We start from the raw sequence: 16,391 nt of genomic DNA, 5'->3' as shown, positions 1-16,391 counted from the left end.
TCACATTAAATTGATATGAAAATGATGAGAAGGATCTGGATTTCTTGTCAAAATGTTTTGCCTTAAAAAGAAATTGATATTTAGGGAAAGTTGTTACTGAAAGAGGTCCTGTGTCAACCAAAAATGTTAAACCATGATCTGAATAAATTTTCCAGTTGTGATCATTGCTTTGTTTAGCTGTCTTATATTAAGACTGAATTTAGTAATTCAGTCTCAGATTTCAGTAAGTCTTTCTTTTAATGATTTTTTTTATTTATTAGAGAGAGAGAGGGAGGGGCAGAGGGAGAGGAAGAACCAGACTCCTTGCTGAGCAGGCAGCTGATGCAGGACTGGATCCTAGTACCCTGGCATCATGGCCTAAGCTGAAGAAAGACACTTAACCAACTGAGCCACCCAGGCACTCTAGACTGTAAACTTCTTAAAGGTAAAAAAGTTTATTCTTCTAGAAGTTCCACAGACATTTTTAACATCCATAAGAAAGCATGTACTGATGTAAAATGCCAGCAAATCAAATTATTTAGAAAAGAAAGAAAGAAAGAAAAGACATATCTGGATAAAGAGAAAAACAGAAAATCTAATAATACATTGAATTATTAGAGCAAAGAGTGGAGGAAGAGAAAATAAATATGAAATAGAGATTTCCACTAAAAGAAAAAAATTGAATAAGGCAGGAGATTTAGAAAATTATTATGACAGACGAGAAAAAATAAAATAGGAGTTTTTAGAAAATAGCAATGAATGAAAAGGTAAATTGTTCCTACCTCTATAATATTAGCTGTTTGTTGTTGTTGTTGTTGCTAATTTACCTATTTAAGCTAATAAACAAAGAAAGGTTTCATTTAGGGATAAGGTTTCTATATATATATATTTTTTTTCCAATATATATACATAAATTTTCATTGTTAGAAAATGTGTCACAGAAAGTGTTTAAACTTTAAGGTACAGATGCAACATGTAAAAAACTACATTGTTTGAACATCTAATTTGTAAATGCTGTTAGAGGAAACTTGGTGGAAATGTCCTTATGTGGTTGTGTTTCTGGAACTAAGTATATTTATTAATAAGGAATAGTTTAAAATTATGAAATGACCAGGAGTAAACAATTTTCCTAATCCTATCAGCTCTTTGCAGCTCTTTTATTAGCCCCCTTCAGGAATACCAGCTTTATTTATCTAATTAAATTTTATATTAATATGCTTTTGACTTTTGGCCTTTCTCTTCATTCTGTTCTTTTTTTTCCCCGTAAATTACATGTTTCTGCTTAACAGCTACTATCAATTCTTTGATATGAATTCTCAGCATCAATTTACTAACTCCAGAGATGAAGCAGCATCAATATTTAGAAGCGAAGAATACAAAGCCTTGGGCATCTGGATGGCTCAGTCAGTTAAGCATCTGCCTTTGACTCAGGTGGTGATCCCACGGTCGTGGGATGGAACCCCAGTTTGAACTTTCTGCTCAGCTGGGAGCCTACTTCTCCCTCTCCCTCTGCCTGCAGCTCCCTTTGCTTGCGTTCTCCCTCTCTTTGTCAACTAAATAAAATAAAGTAAAATAAAATAATGTAAATAATACATTTATTTATTTATTTATTAAAATGCAATTATTACACATTACATAATGTATTGCATAATTATAATAATGATTAAATAATTTATTAAATATTTATATTAAATATATCGATTTAATTAAATAACTATTTTTTAGAATTTAAAATATTTCAAATTTAGATTGTTAAATATTAAATCATTAATTTAATAAATAAATATCTAAACATAATTAAATAAAATAATTTATTTATTAAAATAAATAAAATAATGTTGTCATTATCTGAGCATGTATTTTTAAATAGTCTAAAAACAACCATCTAATAAAGTCTAAATACATTGAGATCAGATATTTATACAAGTTAACCCAGACACTCAACCCACAGACAGTTTCAAAACATTTGTTTTTTTTAAAGATTTTATTTTTTTATTTGACAGAGAGAGATCACAAGTAGGCAGAGAGGCAAGCAGAGAGAGAGAGGAGGAAGCAGGCTCCCTGTGGAGCAGAGAGCCTGATGTGGGACTCGATCCCAGGACCCTGAGATCATGACCTGAGCCGAAGGCAGTGGCTTAACCCACTGAGCCACCCAGGCGCCCCTCAAAACATTTGTTTTTATCTACTACTCAAAATACGATTGTAATGTATTTATTTATAACTTTGATGTAGCAAGGAAACTTGGAGGAAAAGGAGACATTTTGTTTTAATATTTGAAAATTATTTTGTTGATTAAAAAAAAATAAAAACCTTAACTCATGAGCATTTCTTCTTAAATAACACTGTGAAGTTTCTGAGTCGCATTCTATTAAAAGTGCTGATAAAATGGCCTCAGTTACTCATTTAGATTATCAGCTGAATGGGTAACAAATGAAGTAGAGAGCTTTTTAATTATTTATGAATGTATTGCTTGTGGATGGAGTGCCACATAGAGTCACCTCTCTTTTTGGCTTTGTTTTGTGAGCAGCAGTGGAATCTATGAATGAGATTAAACATAAGGACATTCACAGAAATTCTTAATGAACTTCTGGGGAAGGGCAATAAGTGCAAGGAAAAACTGCAGCAAGACTAATTACAAATTTCAAGTGGTCATTGCTTAATTATAGAAGCTTTTAAGTTCAAGTAATATATCTTTTTTATGAGCCTATCATATTGTATTAATTACCACAAACTGCACTCATGAACACTTATCTTTTCACATATTTCTTATTCTTAGTACTTAAAAGTACCCTTATGATTGATAAGTAAATGGATTTTACTGACAATGCATTTATTTACATAAATAAATAATGCTGTTTATATATATAAAAACAATTGAATATGTGTATGTGTTCAATGAAATTTTTTTTTCAAATTAACATCTTAATTCTACCACATTGGTTACAAATAGATATAGACTTTATAGATTCATCAAATATTTTATTCTCAAATTTATATCTCCTTTGTGAAGTAAATGAAACTGTATATATTAAATATAATCCTATCACATGTAACAGTTACTAGTGCATCCCAGGACATACATAGGTCAGGTCCTACTCAAGGCATCACGGATAACTGGATTTAACTTTCTATCCTGGGAGTCTTCTGTATATTTCTGTGGCTTTTATACTACAATCAGGAGGAAGAATTCTTTTGCTAAAAGCTTCCAAATCAGGCGCCTGGGTGGCTCAGTGGGTTAAGCCGCTGCCTTCGGCTCAGGTCATGATCTCAGGGTCCTGGGATCGAGTCCCGCATCGGGCTCTCTGCTCCACAGGGAGCCTGCTTTCTCCTCTCTCTCTCTGCCTGCCTCTCTGCCTACTTGTGATCTCTCTCTGTCAAATAAATAAATAAATAAAATCTAAAAAAAAATAATAAAAAAAATAAAAGCTTCCAAATCACTATGTGAGTAGATTATTTGTAGACTAGTGATATAATATTATAGTTTAATATGTAAAGCATGATAAAATAAAATGCTATTGCCATATTTAATTTATTCAGAAAAGCATTCATTTAGTTATCAAGCATTCATTTGCTTTTTTTAAAGATTTTATTTATTTATTTGACAGCACAAGTAGACAGAGAGACAGGCAGAGAGAAAGGAAGGGAAGCAGGGTCCCTGCTGAGCAGAGAGCCTGATGTGGGGCTCTATCCCAGGACTCTGGGATCATGACCTGAGCAGAAGGCAGAGGCTTTAACGCACTGAGCCACCCAAGAGCCCCAAGCATTCATTTTCTTTATACAGAAGAGATAGAACAATATTATATAGTAGAAAATACAGTAAATAATCTAGAAACCTTGATCATTGTGTTTTGGCAATTTTAGAACATAAAATTAGCTAAAGCTCAAGTGCAAGTTATATTTGTATCCTAGGAGGAAAAGTTAATTAAAAGTTTGTTTATTACCATAGTTTAACACTTCAACAAAATGATAATGAGTCAAAAATTAATGAATATATGAAGTATACAATAAAAACAATAATCTTGAGTGTATGTGACTCACTGTAGGTATTGATAGGCTAGAAATCAAAGGGAAAGTATCTATAGGGTTTGTTCAGTTCCATGCTCATCAGATTAATAGGCTTTCTCATATTGCTTCCTTCATCACATTAATTTGTCTAATGAAGTTTTCAAGAGTTAAAGACAGTGATAGGTTCATGACTGGAGAGAAGGTACAGAATCTAAGATAGTTCAGAAGTGCTTATTATTTAAGAGAAAGACAGCATGGGAGGTGAGGGGTGGAAGGAAAGGGATAAGAAGAGAGAATCTTAAGCAACCTCCTTGCCCAGCACAGAGCCTAAAGGGGCTTCATCTCATCGCCCTGAGATAACAACCTGAGCTGAAATCAAGAGTCAGATGCTTATCTAATTGAGTCACCCAAGTGCCCCATTTTTTCCCCTGTATCTTTATTTTCATCTCTTTCTGTAACTGAGTTTCCCTTCAAAATCAGGACTTGCATACACAACCTAAATAATTATTTTGGGATTTGATCACGTGGAAGAGGAGAGAATGAGAAGAGCTAAGTGGTCCAGGAGAAACATATATGAGTTCAGACTGAGTGGATTATGATTGTGGACAACTGAGCATCAATCCTAATGCACAGAATACATCTCAGAATTATTTTCCTGAAACAAGAAAGAATCTGTTTAACCCACTGGCTTCTGCATCCTATCCACAGTGGTTAAAATTCATCCCAGAAGTAATTAATGTCCCTGACTTTTCTATTACTGGGCATGAGAGAGGAGCTGAGTGGGCTTGGTCAGTGTCCCACCTAATGAAAGGCAGAGCAGATTCAGGCAAAAAAAAAAAAATATTAGTTCTTTCCAAATTAGATTTAATGGGATTCTGTTTTTCATTCATGAATTCATTTTACATTTTATATTTTATCAATTTTTCTAAGCTTTGGCCAATATTCACTACATTTTTGAATAGCTTTTATCTATTATTGTAAATCATTTTTCTGCTACATTTGATTAGTCATGGTTATCCATTTCTTCTTCCAAGTTTTTCAGATATGTGATATCAATTTCCAAATAAATTATTTAAAATGTTTATTTTTTATACTAAACTTCTATGAAAAACATTGATATATGTATTATGGCATATTGTTCCCCTTTCAACTTATTTTTTAAAATGTGAATGTGCCTTGGCAAATATATATTGTTTCATTTTATGTTTATGTAGATTCTTCATAATTTTTCCAAGTTCATTGGCTTATGGTTTATATTTTTTTAATAATTTTCCTACTGCCAATTAATAGATTTTTTCCATTACCTTGTCTAAGTTGCTATTGCCATTATAAGTAAAAAGCATCTGGAAATCTATATCCCTGTCCAGTTTCCTCAAATCACTCATCATTTTCAGGATCTAGTTGGATTTTCTTACAGGTTCCAGGTGGACAAGCTTTTGAACTGGTGCTAATTATTATTTGTTTGTTTCTGGCTTCCTGCATTTACCAGCTTAGGGATCATTTTTAACAATTATGATGAAATGAGGCATCATATTCTTATTCTCAACTTTATTAATAATGATATTAGTGTAACATGTCCTACAAGATAATAATAGATACATGTAAAATAATTTCATTGACCAAAAAAGTGGTGGAAAATGTAAATAAAACACAGTGGCAGCCAACTAGTCATTTCAAGTTGAGCTATTTTTCCCCCTTTATCTCCCTGTCTCTTTAATTTCCTGTAGCACATTCCTACAAAATATTTTAAGGTGTTTTATATGCACATACATAGAGATCATCATGGAGTCTAAATCTAATAATTCCTTGTCAGTTTTAAATATTTTAAGTATTGTTCATTCCTATGTCAGTTGTCTATTAACTTTTTCTCCACACTTCACTTAATTGCAAGGAAATATTTAATTTTAATATAAATTAATTAATCACTTTAATAAATATTTTTACCTTATGGATTAATCTTTGATGCTTATTTCTTAATTTTTTTTAACTTTTAAAATTTTATTTATTGAGAGAGAGAGTGAGAGAGAGAGAGAACAAGCACAAGCAGGGGAAGCTGCAGAGGGAGAGGGAAAAGAAGAAGCAGGTTTCCCACCAAGCAGGGAGTCAAGCTCAGTCTCAGGGCCTTGGGATCATGATCTGAGGTGAAGGCAGAGGCTTAGCTGACTGAGCCACTGAGTCTAATTGTTATCTTGATATTTAAGGAAATACTTTATCATCTCTAATTGATCCCCTATGTCACAAATACAGTTTTCTCTATGGTGCTATTAATTTTATTGTCTTCAAATGAGACTCTTTTTCTAGAAGCATTTTTAATCAGTCTCTTAGGTCTATAATTTAGTTTTTATACATTTCATTTAGTATTTTATTTTATCTTCATCATCTCTGAGTATTCCTGACCAGTACTCATTGGTCAAATCTTTCTTATTAATCTATTCCAAAAATTTGCTTGTTTCTATAATATTTTGTTATGACTGCTGTCTTTCTTAGGTTTTGCCTTTATATTCTTTTTGTTTTGTTTTGTTGTTTTATGCTTTGGTGTTTTTGTTGTATTGTTTTGTTTTTCTTTTGAATTAATACAATTAAACCTTTAGATTTCTTTCATACCTTTAATTATTGTCACTTATTTTCACAAATGATATTACCGTAGTACAGTAATTCTAAATATTTCTGAATTAGCTGTATTATTTCTTTTTAGGTATAAAGTTAACTTCCAGTTACATGGACTTAATATTTTGGTCATTCTATTCTAGTTTTATTGCCTTATCATTGGAAAATATAGCCTGATACTTAACTCTAGGGAATGATGTGGGAGAGCTAGGTTCTTGTCTCTTGGAGTCAAAGAAGGAATCTCGTGGGCAATGGAGAGTGAGGAAGTGACAGAAGTTTATCAAGTGAATATATAGAAAAAGCTCTCACAACTAAGAGGGGTCCCCACACAGTTAACAATGAGTGCCTTCAGGGTTTATTTTTTATAAAAAGGTAACCAGGCAACTTTAATCCTTTTAACATCTCTATCAATAACTCCTGCAATGGCTTACCTCCTTTTGAGGGTCTGATTATTCTTTTTTGGTTACAGGTGTTTATCATAGAGACACCCACCCCACATGACCCACTCCATACACCTAGGGCAGGGTGGTCCTCCATCCCACATGCCTAGATCAGGGTGCTCTTCCCGGGGTAGGGTGGTCCAATTTATCTCTTTACCACATCACATTTTGGGGATTTCTGAGAGCCTGTTCACAAAGTTCCCTATGGATCTCTTCCTCCCTAGCCTCACCTGTCCGTTACTCATTTTGAGAGTTGATATTACCAAAGTACTGTAATTCTAAAAATTTCTGAATTAGCTGTATTATTTCTTTTTAGGTATGAAGTTAACTTCCAATTATATGAATTTAATATTTTGGTTATTGTTTTCTAATTTTATTGCCTTATTCTTGGAAAATATAGCCTGATATTTAACTCTAGGAATTTATTGGCATATACTTCTGGCCTAAATAATGGCCTGTTTGTGTAAATGTTCAACTTATTCTTATATACTTACTGAAGACTATTGTTTTGGGGTCAGGATGGCTACATTTATTAATAGATCAGGACTATTAGATTCTCTAAATTTTGATGTCTCTTAATTTAATCTAATTAAATTATCAGTTAATGAAGGAAGTTAAATTTTTTATGTACTACTGCATCTAAACTTATCAAAGTCTTTTGCTATTATTAGACAAGTATGTCATCCTGTTTTTATACCAAGTCTTACATTAAAAAAAATCATACTATATGAAATATTACTTATTATTATTATTATTATTTTTAAAGATTGTATTGATTGGGGTACCTGAGTGGTTCAGTCAGTTAAGTGTCTACCTATAGCTCAGGTCATAATACCCGGGTCCTGGGATAGAGCCCCGCAGGGGGTTCCCTGCTCAGTGGGGTGCTTCTCCCTCTCCCTCTGTTATTCCCCCTCCTGTGTGCATGTTTTTCTTTTCTCACTCTCTCTCAAATAAATAAGTAAAATTTAAAGATTATCTCTCTCAAATAAATAAGTCAAATTATTTTTCTCAATGTGAGGGAGAAGCAGACTCTCCAATGAGCAGGGAGCCTGATGCAGGGCTCAATACCAGGACCCTGGGATCATCACCTGAGCTGAAGGCAGACAACTTGAACCGACTAAGTCACCCAGGCACTCCAGTTGTTTATTTATTTATTTATTTTTATTATGCATATGTTTTATCTCTCTTTTCTTCAAGTCTTTTTTTCGATCGTTTGACTTTTTTACTTTTTTCATAAAACTGAATTATTTCAAGATGACTTGGTCATCCTCTTTTACCCCACCCCATAGGTCATAGAGTACATTTTAACTGTTAAAATATTAGTATTTAAGTGCTGCCTACACAAATTAAGGCAAATTATCTGTGGTCTGTATTCCTGAAAATATTTTTTTTTATTATGCCTTCCCATTCCAATGACATTTTATAAGGAACTAAATGTTTACATTTGTGATTATTTTTTTCAAAATAATAAAGCTATTACTTCATTCTTTTTTATATCTGATGTTATTTAAAAAATTTCTGTCAGTCGGATTCTTGTTTCTTTATTAATGAATTATTTTTTTTCTCTCTAACACTTATGATTTTCTTTTGTCTTTGGTATGTATGCCCTAGTTTGGGATTCATAGAGTCAACTATAGTTATGAATATTTTCTTTCTTTTTTTGTATGTAAGTTTTAATCCAGTGTCTTGACTATTTTATGCTTGAGAAATAGATGTACATTAATATTCAAATATTTCTTTCCTTTTTCTTCTTTCATTTTAAAAAAAAGTCATTTATTTTATTTTATTTAAAAAATATGTATTCATTTATTTGGAGTAGAGAGAGAGGGTCATGAAGAGTGGCTGATTATATACTTTCAATTTGGGAGGAGGTTAGGGATAGCACAAGCCTCCAAGGTATTTTATAAACAAGGTTTCCAGGACCTTGAGGGGGCTAGCTATTGTTAGGGAAAGGTCATTTATTACTATTTAGTAAAAACTCAGGGAAGAGACTCTTCTGATGTGTATCAGTGGGTATATGCTTGGGAGATGATTGCCAATGTATATCTTGAGGGCAGGGGTGGGGAATAGAGATAAAGAAGTTTCCAAAGTAATTTTTACATGTGAAAGTAGATTTTCAGTATCCTGGGGGGGTGGACTAAGAATGCTTTTTGCCCTGAGTAGATGTGTCCACATGGAAGCAGCTGAGTCCCCAGAGGAACTTCAAGGACTTGTCAACAGGCTATGAGTAGTAAGGAAATCTAATTTTTTCTCTAGCTTTTGTTCCACACGTATCACCTACATCTTACACCTCTTTTATATTGATAATTTTAATGCTTTGCTGGTATCCAGATGACTATGTCCTTAAGTGACTTCTTTTTTTTTTTTTTGGCTTAAATAATAGAAATTTATTTCTCATAGTTCTAGAGGCTGGAAGTCCAAGATCACAGTGTTGTAGGTTTGGTCTCTCCTGAGGCCTTTCTCATTGGCTTACTAAGAGCCATCTTCTTGGTTGAACTAACATAGCCTCTTTCTCTGTGTAGACTCATCCTTATGTCTCTTCCTCTTCATATAAGGACACTAGTCCTATAAGTGCCCCATCCAAACGAACTCCTTTAATCTTAATGACCACTCTAAAGATCCTGTCTCCATGTACTGTCACATTGGAGGTTAGAATGTCCTTGTGGGGGACACAATGCAGGTTTTAAGATGGTCCAAGTCTGTGATTTTTGAGGATGTATGTTTGGGTTGTTTTTATATTCTTGAGGCAACCTATACATTTTACTCTTTCCTAATGAATTTCCCTTTTCTTCAAGTCTCTGTCAGCTTCAGTTCTTATTGGTAGCTATGGTTTCTTCATGTTCCCTGATATGCATTGCAAAAAAGAGAGAGGAAACCAATGGGCCTAACTCTCTCTCAAAGAAAGATGATACCATAGTTCTCTAAGGAGAGAAGAGATTGTCTTTTTTTTTTAAATATAATTTTTTATTTTTTATAAACATATATTTTTATCCCCAGGGGTACAGGTCTGTGAATCACCAGGTTTACACACTTCACAGAACTCACCAAAACACATACCCTCCCCAATGTCCATAATACCACCCCCTTCTCCCAAACCCCCTCCCCCCAGCAACCCTCAGTTTGTTTTGTGAGATAAAGAGTCACTTATGGTTTGTCTCCCTCCCAATCCCATCTTCTTTCATTTATTCTTCTCGTACCCACTTAAGCCCCCATGTTGCATCACCACTTCCTCATATCAGGGAGATCATATGATAGTTGTCTTTCTCCGCTTGACTTATTTCGCTAAGCATGATACGCTCTAGTTCCATCCATGTTGTCGCAAATGGCAAGATTTCATTTCTTTTGATGGCTGCATAGTATTCCATTGTGTATATATACCACATCTTCTTGATCCATTCATCTGTTGATGGACATCTAGGTTCTTTCCATAGTTTGGCTATTGTGGACATTGCTGCTATAAACATTTGAGTACACGTGCCCCTTTGGATCACTACGTTTGTATCTTTAGGGTAAATACCCAATAGTGCAATTGCTGGGTCATAGGGCAGTTCTATTTTCAACATTTTGAGGAACCTCCATGCTGTTTTCCAGAGAGGTTGCACCAGCTTGCATTCCCACCAACAGTGTAGGAGGGTTCCCCTTTCTCCGCATCCTCGCCAGCATCTGTCATTTCCTGACTTGTTGATTTTAGCCATTCTGACTGGTGTGAGGTGATATCTCATTGTGGTTTTGATTTGTATTTCCCTGATGCCGAGTGATATGGAGCACTTTTTCATGTGTCTGTTGGCCATCTGGATGTCTTCTTTGCAGAAATGTCTGTTCATGTCCTCTGCCCATTTCTTGATTGGATTATTTGTTCTTTGGGTGTTGAGTTTGCTAAGTTCCTTATAGATTCTGGACACCATTCCTTTATCTGATATGTCGTTTGCAAATATCTTCTCCCATTCTGTCAGTTGTCTTTTGATTTTGTTAACTGTTTCCTTTGCTGTGCAAAACCGAGCACACCGACCGGAGTGAAGCGGGGTCTTTTATAGGAAGGTACAAACAAGTTATGGGTGGGGCGCAACTGATTGGTGGACAGTTTGAACTTTTGAAAAAGGCATACTTGGTGTTAGTGGATTGGCCCTGGAAGACCCCCCTCGCGGGAAGAGAAAAGCGGGAAGGGGAAACAAAGAGGGGAAGTTTGACCTTATTACTGGGCAGAAAGGCATCCTGTCTACGTGACCTATGTGACCATGCAGCCCCCTTGCCTACGTGATCTAGGGGACCATGCAGCCCCCTTGCCTACGTGACCTACGGGACCATGCCCCGGCTATTAGGAGAGGGTATATTGTTCAAACAGGAGTCAAGTGTCATGCCCTAAAAGCCAAGCGGTTACAGAAAGGCAAAAGAGCAGTTACATTGAATTCAACCCTGGGGGAAGGGTCTTTTCATTGCAAGGGGAGGAGGGGTACTTTTACACAACAAAAGAGCAGTTAATTACTTAACGACAGGGGTGGGGTGTCTTTCAAGGACATCATACCAACAATGCCAAATAATTTTCAGACAACAGCAGGATATCCAAGAATTCAACTAAATTCTGACACTATCTACCTGAACATAGCGTAAGATTTCATCAGTTAAGGGATCAGTCCTCCAAGACTATCTCCAACCCCATCTCAGATGCCAGTCTCACTGTAGGCCCCAGGTTATTACCTGTGCTTGTGACTGAGCAACTACAGGTTGGAGGTCCCAATGGCCTACTTCTTACGTTCTTTTAATTTGCTACAGGGGCTCACAAAACTCAGAAAAATACTTACTTTATGTTTGCCAGCTTATTAAAAGATATAATAGAAGATTTAAATCAATAGATAGATAAAGAAGTGCACAGGGCAAGGTATGGAGAATGGCCACAGAGCTTCTATTACCTTCTGTAAGACTGCAACTCTTCCTGCCTTTTTATACATTTAACAAACTAAAAGCTTTCTGAACCCAGTCCTTTCAGGTTTTCTGTGGAGGCTTCATGACATAGTCATGACTGACTAAATCTTTGTCATTTGCTGATCTAATCTCCAGCTCCTCTTCCCTCCCCAAATAATCCTGAATTGGGAGGAAGGGGAGGCATGTTGGGCAAAAAGTTATGAAGGCTTTCACCAAGTGGTTGGTCCTTCAGGCAAACAGCCCTTGCCTTGAGTGAGGTCTGAAGGTCACTTCATTAACATAACAAAACACACCTCTCTCACCCTTATAACAGGAAATTCCAAGAGTTTTAGGAGCTGTGAGTCAGTAGCCATGGTTGAAAACCAAATATTCAGATGACCAAAATATATTTCTTGTAAACCACTATATTACCCTACATGCTTAAGTATTTAATTACGTGATCTTTTAAACTAATATTTTTCTAAGAGTCTAAACTGTTCTGTCAGTAATCTGGATTGGGGAGTGATGTATTGCCAAATTTCTGTCGTTTCAGTCCAGGAAGTCAAAGAGAAACAACAGGAGAGCCCCTTAGGGCAGGAAGTTCAAAGTAACAATGTTGACTACTACTCCCTTTTCTTGATTTTTTTTAAAACAAGCAAAGCATCTCTTCAGAGTTGCAGTTTAAAGCCAAGAACATGCGGAATTGGGAGAAAAAAATAGTTAAATTTGGAGACTTGCAGAGGTAGAATCAGAGTAGTGAAAGCCATTACAGTAACAGAACTAACTGAGGTCAGTCTTTGGTGAATCACAGAAACAGGTGGAGTTGTCAAACAAAGGAATCTTTGTTTATAACATACAAGGAGATCACAGGGAATAAGTTCCAAAGCCTTGACTGTTTGAACAGGAGAGAGATTTTTATTTAGTATTTAAGATGAATACTCAGAAGGGAGAGTTTTATTATCCCGTGTATGGTTGGTCATAAGGTTGTGGATGCATGCACATCCACATATGTATTTGTGCAATATGTATTGCATGTTCACCTGAATGAAGTTTGTATTCCACCGAGGGCAGAAACTTCAACGTTAGAATAAAGCAGAGGTAACTGTTGGACAAGGGAAAGGGACTCTGCAGGCTTCAAGAGCAGATATAAACTAGATGGGGTCTTGGACTCATTTTCTGGGACAAGGAATGCAAGGCCTTGATTACTTTTGAAATAGCACTAGGAGTTTTACCACTGATTTATTGTCTCAATAGCTTAGGCTATTTCCTGGTCTGGTGGTGACTGTTAGTTTTCCCATTGCCTTGTTCCCTCAAAATCCTTAATTAGTGAGGGTTTTGCATTTCTTTGTAAGAACCTCCCAGGAAATTTTGGAAGAAGTGTGCTTGGGCAAGTACACAGGTGGGGTATAGATCATTGAAAATAGCTGGGGACAAAAAATGACTTTTCTTATGTCAGGAAAACTATATCTCATCTTTAATTTTCTGGGAACCTCTAACTCTTTCTGCTGATGTTACCAGCAGGCATCTGAGATATTACTGATTGTTCTCTTGAACCTAAGGAAAAGGAAATGTAGAAAGCAAATGACAAAACTTTAAAATCTATCCTGCAACTCATAATTCACTGCAGCCACCTCTCTGTCTTTCCCTTTCTCTTTTTCTCTCTTTCTATTTCTCTCTCACTTTCTCTCTCACATACGCACAACACACACAAATCAACTTAAAACAATTTTTAATTTTCCCTATTCCATTTTAATATACTTGAGGCATGATCATTTTCTTATTAAATACAAGAAAAAAAATCTAGGATTCCATCATTCTGTGTGATTAAAGCATTGAGGAATTTACTTCCAATAGCACTTATAAAAACATATTTTATTTAAGTAATATTATATAATCAGGTGCCTGCATTTTTCTTATTCTCCAACTAGTGTTATTTGGCAATTAATATTTTGTCAATCAATATTCCCCTATATCTGAATGTGTGGGCAGTGAGAGATGAGTTAGAGGCAAGGATGGTGAACACTCCCAACAACCGCAGACTACATATATCTTAAGCCATGATTTTCTTTGCAAAGGTCAACATTGATAATGTTCTAGTCATACCTCCGTGTACCAGGAAAGAAGTAGCATATTTCTTGAAAGACACAGCTATCAAAGCTCCATTGAGAAACCGTAAAGATGGAGAAGGGATTTGCAAATTATATATCTGATAATGGACATCTACTCTGATTATTAAAAAATGAATAAAAATAAAAAACCTTACTAATAACCAAACTGAGTATCCAATTTTACATGTGAAGGAAATAATGGAAGAGACATGTCACCAAAAGGATATGGATGGCTTATAAGCACATGATAAATTTCTCAACATTTAGACATTAAAGAAATACAAATTAAAATCATAATGAGACATGCTTACATATCTATTAGAATGGCTAAAATTATAAAGGCTAATTGTACTTCGTCTGAGCTAGATTGAGAAGCAACCAAAAATCTAAACTGTTGTTGGCATATATCATGATACAACCACTTTGGGAAATAGTCTGAACATTTTTTTAAATGCAAAATATGTTGCAGTTACATAAATAACCATTTTACTTCTAGGCATTTAACCAAGAGAAACAAACCCTATGTTCATACAAGGACTTGTATATGAATTTCATAGCAGCTTTATTTTTAAGAATTGAAAACAATGGAAATGTTCATCAATGTCCATCACTAGAGCAAAGACAAATTATGATCTATTCATTAAAGAGATTACTATTCAACATCAAAATGAACTATTTACAGTTGGAGATTCTCAAAATAATGATGCTGAGAAAAGAAAAGCCAGGCAACGAATAATATATACTGTGTGATTCCATGACTATAAAAAATCTAGAAAATACAAATTTATATATAGTCACAGTCACCAAATATATTGGTGAGATTTTAGTGCCTTCTTCTGTGCTCCCATAGCTTCCTACACTTGGATCTCCGAGCATTTGTTACACCATGTGAAAATATGAACTCTTTTTCTTTATTCTGTCTTACTACAATAAGAATCCTTGAAATTTTATGGACATTTGAACTCTCAGTTATTAGCAGAAATTCTATCACACAGTAAGTTTCCAAATATAAAAGCCAGAGTTTTACAATGACTTCTAAGCTTTTACATGATCTAGCCACTCATTTAACCTCTGTGACCTCTTTCCCTGCTACTCTTCAGTCACTCACAGTGGCCTCCTTGCTATTCCTCAGATATGCCAGGCATGATCCAACCTTATGGCCTTCAATATAGCCAATTCCTTTGTCTGGAGTGACCTTATTGCTGATAGTTCTGGGCAAATTCATCACCTTTCCATACCTTTGTTCAATTGTCAGCTTCATTGTAACTACCCTGATCTTCCTATTAAAAATTTTAACTCCCCATCCCCTGCCTAGCAACCTTGATTTTTCTCACCCTGATCGAATTTTTCTTTTTCCCCATTATACTCATCAATTTTGAATGCACTATGCAATTTTTATTAAGGTTTATAGCTTTTAATTGTCTCACCCATGAAAATAAAAGTTCTACAAAGCCAAGTATTTCATTAACCAGTGTAGTCTGAAGTAATATCTGACATATAATAGGTTCAATAGACAATTGGTAAATTTCAGAATAAATTAATGTTGAGAGTATACTGAATTTCATAAGTCATTTCAATAATTTTTTTCCAAAATATAAACTATGTAAAACATACCTTAAATTTACTTTCAAAATATTTTATAGCATATAATGGACAATATACATAAGCCTTAAAGAAACAATCATATAAATAACCATTTCATACCTACTTAAAAACTGCATAATACCGCACTCCTAGATCCTCTCTGAACGTTCTAAATTAACCCTTCAAAGGAAATACATTTTTAAAAATAACAGATTTTTTTGTCAAATAATTTAATAAAATAAAAGTTTCATTCATCTATGTAGATCATAATAAATGTTTTTAATAAGCATGAAATTATAACTCTGAAGTGTGCTAAAATGAAACCACCTGCGAAGGGGGAGAGAACAAAAATAAACATCATTTTTCCAAATAAGAGGAATTTATTACTTTTGAATTCAAGCATGTGGATTTGTTCAAACTGGCAATAAAGGAATATGGAAACACAAAGCATAGAAAGTCATATTTTAGATTTCTAAAAGACTTCGAAGTGAAGAGTATACATTTTTTAAATGTTACATAATGCTACATAATGACAAGATGACAGGTTGTGACAAATAGCATTTTAAAAGCTCTACTCATAATGGAACGGAAGGTGTCATTTCCCTATAATTTTATATATATCATTAATTTACTATATCTGGATACAACATATTACCAAACAGATGTTCATCAAAGACTAAATCATTTTTAATGGAACATAATAATTTGAACCTACATGTATTAATCATTTTTTTCGATCTAACATTTATAGTCTCGCTAAACATTTTAT

The sequence above is a fragment of the Mustela nivalis genome (genome assembly GCF_964662115.1).
Source record: "Mustela nivalis genome assembly, chromosome: 9".
Lineage (NCBI taxonomy): Eukaryota > Metazoa > Chordata > Mammalia > Carnivora > Mustelidae > Mustela > Mustela nivalis.
The sequence above is the reverse complement of the archived record's forward strand: the minus strand, read 5'-3'. Positions refer to the sequence as shown.